This window comes from Ambystoma mexicanum, chromosome 3q, assembly GCF_040938575.1.
Source record: "Ambystoma mexicanum isolate Mex_15411 chromosome 3q, UKY_AmexF1_1, whole genome shotgun sequence".
Classification (NCBI taxonomy): domain Eukaryota; kingdom Metazoa; phylum Chordata; class Amphibia; order Caudata; family Ambystomatidae; genus Ambystoma; species Ambystoma mexicanum.
The window spans coordinates 200,854,519-200,868,712 of record NC_090926.1 but is presented as its reverse complement, the minus strand read 5'-3'; positions in this window follow the sequence as shown (position 1 = coordinate 200,868,712).

Below are 14,194 nucleotides of genomic sequence, written 5' to 3'. Positions count from 1 at the left end.
AACTGCTTTCCAGAGTACAGTTGATGCACTTTAATGAAATCTGATAATAACTGTGGTACCACTTAGAACTGTATATATTTTGCCTTGTAGATTTACTGAGCACAAAGTGAGTCATTGTGATTGTGTATATAACCTTGAGCCTTAATTATATAAAGACTGTGTTTTAACGAATGCAGTGTGTGGACATTCTTTTGTGCGTGCTTGGGGATTACACTGTACTTAAGAACCAGCCTGCATCACCTCCTGAGAAGCTAGGCCTTGATTGCTCGTCCATTGCTACCATAATAGAGAATCTTGGCTGGGGTCCCCTGAACCTCTCTTCTACCATATAGAGAGCAGAAGTACAGCCCCCCCAGTCTTTACAGTCAACAGATAGCTCCCATCGTGCATTCACTGAAAATATTGTATTGCATTGTGAGTTAATAAAATGATTCTGTATCCATTTCAAATTCCCCTTTGGAATGTCCAGCATGTGACTAGATGAGATAATGAGAGTTAATTCTCCCCTTGTGTGGGCTATCGTATATATCTTTTAATTAGATACCCCACACATTTTTTTGTAGGGACAGTTTCTTCTCTCTTTCCTTTTAGATAGGTGGCACACCATCACCGGCCTAGGGACAGCACCCCCTAATAGGGACAGGGTGTGCTTGTATCTAGGGACAGTGCTAGTGGTTCTGGAGATGAATTCTGACATAAAAAATGTGTACTTGAGTGCACTCCAAAACTGTTCTTGTGTGTTAAGAAATGTTCCATATGAAATGGTGGAGTTGAAAACTAGATTGTATTTTATAATTGCTCCGCCTTCCTGGACTGTTAATGTGGTGATGGTTATTCATCAGAGTTGAGGTGCTGTGCTTGTCTTTCCTTGTCACCGCTTTGTAGCTGAAGAGGTTCCTCAGTCGTGCCTTGCTGATCTGTTGGGGCCCTTCCTTTATGGATACTGTTTATCTGTGCAGAAATTAATTTTACACAGATTGACATGCTCTTGACATACACATCAAAGTAATTTCCTATTACTGTACTTTATCTCCAAAGAATGCTGGTAGGTGATAGGACACAGCCTCTCTTTTCACATACACATGTCCCCGTGTTTGTTCTCTTTCTTCAAATTCAATCATATGTGGCTTTGTTAATTCACTATATGCTTTTGGTAATGCTCTCTGTTGGGATGCTGCAACCAGTATCTTTTACTTTCTTCCGAAAGGGCAGCTGCCTGTTTTTCAGCTGCGTCTGCGGCTGCATTTCCGTGTGACATTAAGTCTAGAGTGCGCTGAGCACTTTATGATTGTTACATGAACAATGACTTTTTGTTCTTCAATTAGTCTTGCTAATAAAATTGCAAGCTAGACTGGGGGCCTATCTGCTCTTTTATTTCCCCTTCTCTTTCATCTTGATAAACCTGAATGTACTGTGCATGTCATGTATGCATAATCATTACATATGGTAACATCTTCATATGCTGACATTGCTAATGCTTTAAAGAGTGCAATGAGTTGTGCTGCTTGTGCTGAATAATGTGAGAGCAATCTCGGCTGCATGATTGTCTGAAATCCTTCCTCCTGGTCCTTCTCATATTTCACTACAGCTGCACCTGCGTGCCTTTGTCCACTTTCCTTGACTTTGCTCGATAACCCATCCACAAAGAGTACTTCTTCTGTGTCAAGGGGGTTTTCACTGATTCTGCTGAACTCATCTGGCTCTCCCTCATATTCTACACACTCATGACCTTTTGTCGTCTGGTCCTACTGGCTTGGCAATGTAAGTTGCTGGGTTAACAGTGTGGAACCTCACTATGGTGATAGCTGGATTTGTTAAAAGTTCCTCATGGCCACTTGCTCTTTGTGTGGTGAGTGTGCATTAGTCTCTCTTAAGTTTGGAAAATACTGCATGCTTTGCGTACAAAATGAGTGGACATCCCATGACAATTGTGGCAGATATCTGTACTGTGAATGATGTTGCTGCTAATGCTTGTTCACTTGTAAGGCGACCTTGCATGACTGCGTCTAGGATGCCACTATAAAATGCAAAATGTTTGTGTTTCTTTGATGATCTTTGTGCCAGTACTGCTGTAATTACTTGGCCATTTGAGTATGAACATAATAGATTTTGATTTCTGTAATCTGGTGTTGCTAATACGGGTACACTGCTGATTGTTATTTTGAAATCTTCAAAGCTTTCTGCCATTTTCTATGTCCATACAATTGTATCCTTAATCATCTAGGCTTCCTTAAGTACCTGCAATACGGGTCTAACATATGTTAAATAATTAAAAACCCATGTGTGGCAATGACTGTCGAATTGCTGCGTCTCTCTTATTGTGTTGGACTGTTGTTTGTTTCTCACTGCTTTTGCTCTGTTTGTGCTTATCTATCTTCCACTTATCACATCACTTGTGAAGATCTCTCCCCTCCTTTTCTGGCCTATCCCAATTGCTGACCACTTATAAAATCTATTGTGGCCATGCACTATGTGTTGTTTTGCTGACCACTTATAAAATCCATTGTGGCCACGCACTATGTGTTGTTTTCCACAAAAACAATTCTTGTACAGTAACTGAATTGTTGATGAATTGTTATATTTGTTATGTGTTTTTATCTTGTACTTATTGATGTTTTGTATGAGTAGATTGATGAATGTCGTATGGATGTGGATGAATGCATGAATGACTTAATAGGATGATTTTTATAGAATTATGATGTTATTAAATGTATTCCTGCTTTGTTAAATAAATAACTGCTTGAGTACAGATTAAATCATGATTAAACTCACAGAGTAAATGTATTAGGTATAATAAAATCCTCAATACGTCTCTTTCAAATTGTATCCTCTGGATTGTCTTTCTGAGATGAACTATTACATTAATACCACAATCTAGAGAGTGGGGTCTCTTGTGCCTTTCAGATACATATCTATCTTCCTGTTACATATATCATATGACCCATGTACACCAATTCTTTCAGGCAGTATTGTAATTTGTCTCTGTCAACCTTGAATACTTTGCTAATATTGTCAGAAGCTGTCCTTTCTGCACCATTCTTCTGTGGTGTTGTACACTAGTTAGTCATCTACATTCTATAGCAGTGTACTGTCCATTTTGATGTTCCCTAAATTCACCTGGAAGACCCTGTTGAAACCACTGGGGGACTCACAGTACCCCTGGGGCAACCTATTGTGTTGGAATCTCTTTTCTGTGACAGGAAAACACTGACAAGTATTCTGAGTCTGGGTGTAATTAGACTGTATTTGAAGGTATGTTTGTATAGTATTGCTGCAGGGTTTGGAACTCATGTATATTCCACTTCTACTATGTCATTTAGATGGTAGAGATCCTGGATGAATCTCTATGATCCCCCCTTTGCTTCCTTCAATAGGTATATATCTGTGCTGCAAGGTGAGTCCGAAGGCACAGTGATACCTTGGTCAAGCAGTGTGTTGATTGTGTCATACATTCTCTCACCTGTTTCTTTGTATAATGGCTATTGCTTTACTCTATGGAGTTTGGTACCTGTTTTTAATTTTCACTGCCCCTATGCTGATCAGTCACCCTCCGTCATGTGGATTGCCTGTCCTCAGTCTACTAGGCACTTGTGCTAAGTCCTCATGTGTTTTTGTTGATGGAGTGGTTGCTGTCATTATTGTCTGTTGGTCTTGTCTGTGTTGTATTACCAAATGACAAGCTATTCCAATTTTAAAGACTACTTCCCCATCTGTGTCCAAATTTGCAAATAGCTGTTCATCAGTAATTTCTTTCAGTGGTAGTGTAGGGTCTATAGTAGACTTCTCCACTCAAACCCTTCCTCATCGGTTCCTGTTACGATCATTGTGTCTTTCCTCATGATTACTGCATCAATGAGTAAAGTGAAAATGATTCCTGGGGCTTCCTCATGTGGAACGGCTTATCTAAATATGAATTCTAATGGCAAGCGAAATATCACATTCTGCATTTCTGGTAACCAACTAATCAAACTGGTAACTGCATATACAAATAGGGCCTCATGTAATGATAGTGCCCTAATTTTGTTAGTGTTGCAATGTACCTGTAGCACTGTGGCTACTCTGTTGTAATGCAGGCCTGTGTTGAACGCACAATTCCTTTGTCAGTGAATGAAATGGTCCCATTGAGCTGTTTTAGGCGATCCCTACCTAATATAATCACTGGTGTATCAGTACTGTACAGTATGGGCGCAACTATTTCCTTATGTCCTATAATGTGGTTGCATCTTCTGTGAAAGGAGCCCTTACAATGTCCCGAGAACTGACCACATCAATGTTTGTTGTGGGCTGTCCTATTGTGTATAGGTATTTCTTAAAAGAGGGAAAGTATTGCTGCTTATAACACTGGCTCTAGTGTAGTGTGCAAGTATTCCTTGTGGTAGGGCATTCTGTTCCCATGGCACTGAAGTTGCTTGTGCTGAATCTTGCTGTGTAATGTCCTGAATTGCATTCCGTGTGGGGTACTGTGTGAGTTGTCCCTGTGTGGGAGCAATCACTTGGATATGTCTTACATTCTGGTGTTGGGCAGCCCTGGGGGCATACATTGGTAGGGGCTGCAGTCTGTTATGGGATATCACATCTCTGCGGCGGTCCTTTTGTGTAATATGGAGCTGGGGGAGCATCTGGATGACATTGCATGGGGGGTTTACTGTGAAAATCTCTAGACAGGTGTCCCATCTTCCTGCATGTCCAACATGCTCCCCCAAATTGTTATCTTAATCCTCAAAATCCTCCCCCTCGCCCCTTCTGTGAGTTGCCTTGTTCTCCAAGGACTCCTCTCCTATCTCATCTGTTGTTGTTGTCATGTGAATATTCCCAGTCTTGTGCTAGGCCTGAGTGTTGTTGTGTATCTGTTGGGGTTGTTACTACTGCTCCCTCCATACTGGCTTTTGCTACCTTCTTCTACATCAAATTAGCTTCTGCTTGCTGTGTTTTTTCATCAACTGCTCTTTCTCTTACATGTTTGTACTTACAAAGTGCACTATATGCACCTGTATTACTCCCTATGCCTTTGCTCCCATGCCCACAATTCTGCCTAGCTCTATTTGTACTTCAGTGGGTAGGCCCTTCCTTAACACATGGTAAAAGAATGGTATGTCTTGTTCCTATCTTACCTTATCTTGCTACATTTCCTGAATGGACTGAATATACAATGCAGAGTCTTCATTATGTTTTATTGTTCATGCAGTTATAGCACCTACATCAGGTCTATTAGGGTACGACCCCCTCAATACATCCCATACAAGGGCACAGCAATTGTTAAATAGAGCACCGAAATGTGAATCACTCTTTAACCGAACACCTGGGCAACCTGCTTGTGCTCATTTTGTGCTTCTCTGATCTTCCTATGATACTAGATTGTAAGCTTCCCATATCCCTGTTTGCTCAGGTAGCCTCAAGGTGTATGTTTTCCTACTTCACTAATCCATTTACCAGCACCTCCAGTAAGAGGTGGTATCATCTTATTCTTGTCCATATGAGGCCATGGTACATATTGGGATCTGCCTACTTCCTTCTGTATCAATGGGAACTGCCTTCCCTGCAAAGGTGTTCTAAGGGGGTACTCATCTTTGGTCTCTCACTGCAATAAACAATCCCACTAAATAGTTCTGTTTGTTGTATCACAGTGCAAAATTCATGAGTCTTTATAATCTTAGAATCAAAAGAATTCATAAAACACAATAATACTTTCAACAATATCGTAAGTGCCGCCCCCTTTTGGTGCACTCTTTACCTGTTGCAAAAACCTCAAAATGCAAACTCTACTGCAAAACCAATTGCAAGATTCAAAACCACAACACGCTCTTGCGCAAAAACCACAAAATGACCACAACACACACCCACCTCCCACAATTCAATCTCCACCACAATCTTATCCCACATTAAAAGTTTTCACCACCAATTGTCACTCTGCATTCATCACTACGTATGAGATATACAATACAAATGGAAAAATACAAAATCACAGTTCTAAAATGTTCTACTGCTCCCTGCCTCGCACACTTTATCACAGGTAGAGGGTATGTTCATTGCTCGCTACAGCACGACTTCTTGCTTTTCTTACTATCTGCCTCGGACCCATTAACTCTACATGAAGGTTATGGCCCTTGCACACTGCTGCATGACCTCCCATTTTTATTACTACCTGCCTCACACTCTATAGGTGGAGGGTATGGCCCTCTCTCACTACTGTAGGACCTCCCATTTGTATTTCTAAAGCAGCGCTGCCCCTCCGTTCTCTTTACTAAGGGATGTGTACATCTCCCTTACCAGCTATTTATCGTGATGTAACAGCTCCTCGCTAGAATAGCCCTTCTCTTTTTCTACTACATAAGAAGAAAGGAAAACTTGGCCAAAACAAATCACATGAGCCTGGACTGGCCTAGGCAGGCCTTATGGTAATACCGGCGCCTGTTATCTCCCTATCAGGTGCTGCATGGTTTTCTGTCTATTCCAGGCAGAGTTCGCTTGTCCCCAGGGTATGGTGGAGGAGCCAGCAGATGTTCCAGAAGGACTTCGAAATCCCTGTACTGGGCCACCAAGAATGTATGGCATGTCCCTTCTGATGCCAATAAAATAATCCAAAAGAGCCAAAAAATGCAATGCACCAGATACAGGAAATATATTGCAATAGACTGCCAGGCAGGAAATTATCCATCAGACATTCAACTTGTAATTGAGTGAGTACATACTTAAATAGTTTCTTCAGAAAGCAAAAAGCAACATATTTGTAACAATTCTGTTCATGGTGATTGGCTGGTAAGTATTGCAATATACATGACTGAATTTAATTCTAAACATGTGGTAGGCTGGTTAGCTAACTGTGCAGTGAGATCATCTTGCTTCTCATGCACTTCAATTGGATAGAAGCATTAGACACATGTATCAGTCAAAACATCATTGATTTAGGGGGTCATTACGACCCAGGCGGTAAGTACACCGACTTTACCACCATGGTGTAAACTATGTTTACACCATGGTGGATGGCGGATTTACCGCCCCATTCCAAGGTGAGTGGGGCGGTAAATCCCCATTTCCCATTTACCCTTCCCCATTCCCATTTTTGCCCCATAGGGCATAATGGGAGTGGGGAAGGTGCTAATTACGGCACCATAAATTACGGTGCCGTAATTAGCACCAAGGCGGTTTACCGCCATGGATTTTAACGGCTGCTAAAAGCAGCCGTTCAAATTGGAATCAGGCGTAAAGGGTTAACAACGGCGTTAACCCTTAACGCCTGGGTTGTAATGAGGCCCTTAGTTGTTTCAGGGTAAATGGAAGTGGAATAAACAATAAGAACAAACAGGTTGGTTACATATGACACAATAAAATATAACAGTCGATTTAATTCCTCAAGGAACTTAAGAGATTGGAACCAAGATACTCTTCCATCATTATGAACTAAATTTATGTTTATTTTGTAACTTCGCTTGGTGGGAAGGTTATTCACATGCATGAGTTAATTTTCTTGTGTGTGACCTTATGTTTCAAGACTTTACTGTTTGCAAGCAGTGCTCTTTGGCAGATGGTCCCATTATGTGGCTATGTATTCAGTATGATGGGCCTGATGTAGTCTATGTTTAACTTGTTTTATGTTCTGGCTGCACCCTTAAGCCTCAGGGTCCTTTGGTGCGCTTTATAAATGTATTAAAGTAAAGTGAAGTAAAGTGGAGCTCATATGCATTTGCAGAAATGTTTGTACATTACCATGGAAAGTAGCTGCCTTCAATATTATCTGCAGGTGATATGATTCCATTATACTGGCTGCAGGGTCTCAAGTAATTCTATTGGGTGGAGGTACTCATGTGAGTTACGATTTATTGAAGAATCTCTATTACTTTTGCATTTGCCCGATATGAAAATATGAACAGCTGTATTAGTTGTGATTTCTATTCTAAACTGTTGTGTGGATATTGAATCTGGGACACAGAGGACTTTATACTTGTACTTTATTCTGTAGGGGGCAGTGTGGTGCTGTGTCTGCCCTAGATCTGTGACCATATTGCTTCACATAGTGTCAAGTTGCACTTTGCTTGCTTTGCCTATGAATGTAGTTTGTTATGATTTCCTTGGAGATGGCTTGTGCGAACTTGAAAAGCATGCGTCATCTTGGCTAATCAATGTACGATGTCTTGTCTTCCAACCTCCAGAGCTTTGTATATTTTATTAAGTTGCGTTTATATGACTCATCACTGTGAGCTGAACTCCTGGGAAAGCTTCCCGCTCTGGCCTGTGGCCGCGTAAAAGGTTGCAAACTTTGGAGAGTGCCTTTTAGTGAAAGCTCTGGGTCCTGCATTATACCGTGTGCTGATGGGGAAAATCTTATGGTGCGAGAATGGTTTTCTAAGCCTACGCGTAGTGCATTCAGCTAATGTACTTTAATGGTGAATACTTGTTCATTATTGTAAACACTCTGCTTATATGTTTCCTTAAATGACACAAACTGAAGCTGGATCAAGCTAAGTAGTAAAATATGTGTGTGTGTGACTGTATGTTTTTATGAGGACCTGTCTGATGTTCTATGCTGAGAATTGGGGAAGGGTTCTTTCTGAGCGAGAGAGGCTGACTAATTCTGGAATTCTCATGTAATGGGTTTAGCTACTTATCACTCTAAACACCTCTTCTATTTTTTTAACCTGAGGAAAACTACTGTTGGTTTGGGTTAAAAATGCATGTGTACTTGCCTATAAAAGGTACATTATATCCTAACTAAAAGGCCTCTTCCAGGCTTTGCCGAGCCTGCACACAATGTTTTTCACTAACTGGGATGCTTTGCTTCTTGACTGTGTGTGTTGTTTTTCATAGTGACTTTCACAGCTTATATTTTCATGCTGGCCTGGAATGCTGAATAAAGGTGTTTATATTTTCACTCAGCTACAGCCCAGCAAGTGGTTTTGAGTGCCCACATTGTGTCTCCATGGTGGATTGCAAATGTATTCATTTACTTATATACGGGAAGGAACAAGTGCCCTTTTGATCACAAAAGAACATACAATAGATAAGAAATCAGATTTGATGGGAAGCAGTGAGCGTCTTGCAATGGGGTGAGTTTGAGTGCATTCTGACCAGGTTGTGGAGGGTAGTAAATGGAACAGTCACCGGAGACAATACATGGGTGGATTTACATAGACTAAGGACAATCAACATTAGACATTTTTTGGTGCAGGTAGGCAGTGCGGCCAGCTTTGTGAGGGATGTCACCATGATGGAGGAAGGCAGAGAAAGTGAGTGACAGGGGCAGGTTAGAGGAGAGGGGAAAAGGCTAGCCAGAAGGCAGATGAGAGGTAGAATTGCCAGGATGGTGCCATCACAATTGTATATGTTAGAAAGCTAGGTCTTCAAAGTTTTCATGAAAGTCGGGTGATTGTGCATTGTGTGGATTTCATTTGGGATGCAGTTCCAGAGTTGCCCGGTGAAGTTAGAGAAAGGCAATTCTTTGTATTTCTTTCTGGGATATCTCATGGTTTCTCTGAGTATGTCATGGCTGTATCATAGTGTTCTCCCGGATTAAGAAGAGATGAATTTGACCCCATAGCCCAGAAAGCCTTTATGGGAGATACAAAGTGCTCTGAAAATGGCTCCTTTTTTGACTCCAAGAAGAAGTGCTGGCACTGCCTTATTGATACATTGAAGTTTCATAGCTAGGTAATCTGGCATACCGAGGCTTATGCTGTTTTCATAGTACATTCTTGATAATAGCAACAATATGATGGTGAGGGTCCTGTGCGGGAAGGCGAGGAAGGGGATTTTCATCCGATTGAACATAGGTCGAAGAAACATTTCTTTCTCAATATATTGATTTGTGGTTCTAAGGTGAGCCCATTGTCCATATTGATCATCTTTGACTTTTCTGGGCAGGTACACATCACTGTAAACCATAAGGAATGATCATGATTTTTATTTTGTCTGGGCTTAGCTGAAAAGTATTCTTAGTCATCCTTGTATTCAAGCGGGGCAATTGGTAAGGGTGATCTCTGTATTCTTAATGATGGTCCTTTGTAAGATGATGTGTTTGCTGTCTCTGTAACTGTAACATGTGGAGCATTAGTAAGTGAGAGTAATTAATGTGACTGGCAAGCTGATTCTTGTAGGCACTTACAAGGACCACCTTTTACTTTTCCCTATGCACCTGTTCAAAATTGCAGGCTGACTGTCACGCCTCCTCCTGTATTTGTTTCAGGGCTAATTGGTATCATTATAGGGATTTCAGGTTGACGTCTAACTGGAATATGCATATTTTACAGGGAGACTTGAAGGACATTGCCCACAAAAGTTTACATTTTAGTCACATAAGTAGGCACATACACTGACCTCAGCCAAGGGTCGCCACCTTTATTTGAAGCAAAGTCCAAATTTGCAAAGCCAAGGTGTCTCAGACCTCTAATGCTCCCAAAGAACCCAGTGGTCAGAGGCCCTCATTGAGCCAAGAACTCCAGTGCCTCCCACATCAGGCACTGCTTTGGTCCGCCACCAGAGAATGTGCATATATAATGACACCCCGGATGCACTGAACATGAAGTGGCATCACATGAAGTAACACCAGCGTCTTTGACACTTGAGGACATTGTGGTAAGTGATGCTACAAGAAGTGCAATCACAAGGAAGTGCAGCAGTATAATACATTACATGATAACAGCATATTGAAGAATGGCAACCCATGACTAGCAACTGAGCTTGCAAACACTGCTCCGATATCTGCTACAAATGGCCACTTAGATGCACCTGGATCACACAGTGCTAAGAGTATTTAGATGTATCAGTGGTTTTGAAATCTGACTAATATGATCTCTTTGGATTTAGCGGAGACTAGCAGGTAGCCCTTTTATATCCTGATTGGATTTAAGAAGGCAGTGGCTAAAACCATATTTTAAGGAATTTGGCATTAGATTTTATGCGGATGCTTTGTTTTTAATAATGAACTGTAAAAATGTACATTTTACTTTTTAGTTTATCTTGTAATGAAAGTGAGGCTCTTTTGCGCTGGCTAAAACAAAAATAAAATCTGATGTCTTGAGAAGGTTTTTAAGATATGAACTTGTATATTTATGGTATTATATGTTGTTAATGGAGGAATCCAATATGTGTAAAGATTACTACTAATTGGATTAGCCTTTCATCCTTCTCCGGCTGACAAAGTATGTATTAATGTGGTTCCTAGTGATTGTATCAAATGCAAAAGTTTCGAATAGCAAAGTTTAAAAACAAAATGCATAAAAAAATGCATTTTTTTAAAATAAGGGTGTACCCCGCAACCCCTGTTTCGTTACCCCTTAAAACACATTATAATAAAAAAAACTGTACCTACAAAAAATGCATTTTTAGATGCTTTTAAAAAAGACTTTGGCATTCAAAACTATGTTTTCGAAGCAGTGCCTGGATGCCAACAATGTAGAGGACAATAACACCTATTAGCAACCGGGTGGGAGGAGCCAGCCAATCAGGTGGCTAGGAACGCAGGCTTGAACGGCCGGTGTAAGCCCGCGTTCCAATTACCTGATGGCCGGCTCCCGCCGCCGACTGTTTCCCCACCCCTGTCCCCCCTGCGACCCCAACTTACCTTATTGCAGCAGCATTCACCGCTGCAGCCGTCCTTTTCTCTCTGCTCAGAACAGCCACCATGGGAAGTGAAGAGGGGCTCTGTACGGAGCCCCGTCTGCCCTTTCCATGTCGGCCATGTTGGTAAAGGATCTTCCTTCCTACAGCGGGAATGCCGCGCACATCCCGGTTTTAGGAAAGAAAATCTTTTTTTAGCAGTCCAGTTTGCTGCTTTGGTAACACGGGGTGCTAATAGCCTTAGCATCTGATCCGGCCCGCCGGATCGTGTGTTAACGCCACATTAGCACCTGGGGAAGTGGTGCCATCCAATCAAGTTGCTTTGATAGCACCTGAGGAAGTGGTGCCATCCAATGAAGTTGCTTGGAAGACTCGGCAGTGCAGGGGTAGGAGGATCAACAGAGGGCCCAAGAAGCAGCAGACAGGAGGATGAGGAATGTGAGGAGGCAGCACCAGGCAAGGTGTGCACCCATACCCCGTGTTCGGGCCACACCATTGACCCTCACTGACATGCAAATCCTAACCCTGTACAGCCTCGATTGGGAGAGTATTGGATATTTCCTCAGCATGATCCAGGAAGATATTGTGAGCAGGACTGGCATCAGGACAGCCATACTACCACTGGTAAAGCTGATGTCAGTCCTGCACTTACTTGCCATGGGCACATTCCAAACACTGTGAGCTAGCTGCACAGCATTTTGCAGCCTGCATTCTCAAAACTGATGGGCGAGGTGCTGGATGCACTCCTGCTGCATGTGGGACAGCATATTGCATTCCCAACCACCATGGCACAGGATAACACCACCAAGGCAAGATTCTATGCCATTGCAGGCGTGCCAGTGCCCAATGTGGTTGCTGCCCTGGATTGCATGCATGTCGAGCTGGTAACACCCCAGGCCTTGGAGGAAGTCTACAGGAACCGGAAACAGTACCATTCACTCAATGCCCAGGTTACCTGTGATGCAGACCACACCCACTGGTGCCCCTGGTTCCCTGACTCAAGCTATGATGTCATGTTCCTGTGCAACAGCATGCTGCCAGCGTACATGGAGGGGCACAAGGTGAGTACAAGTCCCAGCAAAATGAACCGGATACATGGTGGGATGTTGTTACAACAGAAATGCATGCCCTGAGAAGGCCACATAGACACAGGACCCACACACACACCCAAGACAGGCTGCAGTCCACCATAATAGGATATGACACATGAAGCAGCAGTGAAGGGCCAAACCATATAACCCAAAAAGACCAAACACACACACTGGACCACAGATTCAACAATGCAACAGTGAAAAATCTACAATATGCATAGCCTGCAAAGAGGGGTGGGCATGGTTGCTTAGGGGTGTACAAGGTTTGTGTAATGGGGCACCAAGGGCCAATGAGGAGGTGCAGATGCAACAGGTGACAATACACCCAAGCATCAAGGTCACTTGCCACAGTAAGCAGAAGCACACATCAAAATCATTGACAAGTCGATAAATGTGTACTATGGCATACTGGGCGTTAGCATGGCCTACCAAGCCCAGACACCCATTGTGCTTGTGGATGGATTGGGGAAAGGTACAAGGCCACGTCCCACCAATGGGAATCACATGGGGTGAACACCATGTCAATGACTGCATCACACTGCCATACATGACATGTTGCCCAGATGAACTGCAACAGAAGGCAGTGCCTTAAGTGGCACTACAAATTGAGCCGGGGCTCATCGAGGGGACGTGGCCTAACAGCGGGGGTCTTGATGGCCCGTTAGGCCACGCCCCCTCGACGAGCCCCGGCTCAATGGGCTACTGGCACCCCTGCCAGGCAGCCTTTTGTAGAGATTAGCACCCTCTCCCCTATGGGGGAGAGGGTGCTGATCTCTGCATTTATTTTGTATAGGCTTGCCTGGCAGGGGACAGCGCCTGCCTATTCAGCCTTAATGGTGGTGCTGCCCCTCGCCAGCTTGGGAGGGGCAGCACCACCATTAAGGCTGAAAGGGTGAGGCCACTGGAAGCAGAGGTCTTTTTCCTAAATACTGAAACTCCCGCGAATCCGCGGAAGCTCCAGTATTTAGAAAGCAAGGCCTCTGCTTCCAGCGGCCTCACGTTTCTCCATAATGGTGGCGCCGGCCGACGGGAATCTCTTGATGAAAGGGATGCCTCGCAGGTGCGGCGCCACCATTATGGCTGAAAGGCATTTTTTCTGTAGCCTGAAGCTCTCGCACACGAGCGAGAGCTTCAGGCTGTAGAAAAAAATGCCTTTTCGTGTAGTGGCCGGGGCTGTCAGGGGAGATTACTGGGCCCCGGCAGGGCCCCGCCTCAAAACGAAATTTCGGAGACTGCCGGGGCTCAGCCCCGGCAGGCCCCGGCCCACTTAAAGCCCTGACAGAAGGACCCCATTAGCAATGAACATGGCCTTTGTACCAGATCCAACCTGTGAGCGCACACACCCATGGCTGCTAAGATTGTTGGAAATGAAATCGGGCATACGCAGTATGCACTTTCCAATTTTCTTTTAAAAAGACACTTTCAGCACCCAGATGTGTGGCAGGTGGTAATAGTGTTAGGCCCCACATTGCATGGCCGGCTTTGATGACAACGGCCCTGAGTCCTTTCTGAGCCCCTTGCTTTGGTCAGGTCTACAACGTCTTGAACTGTCG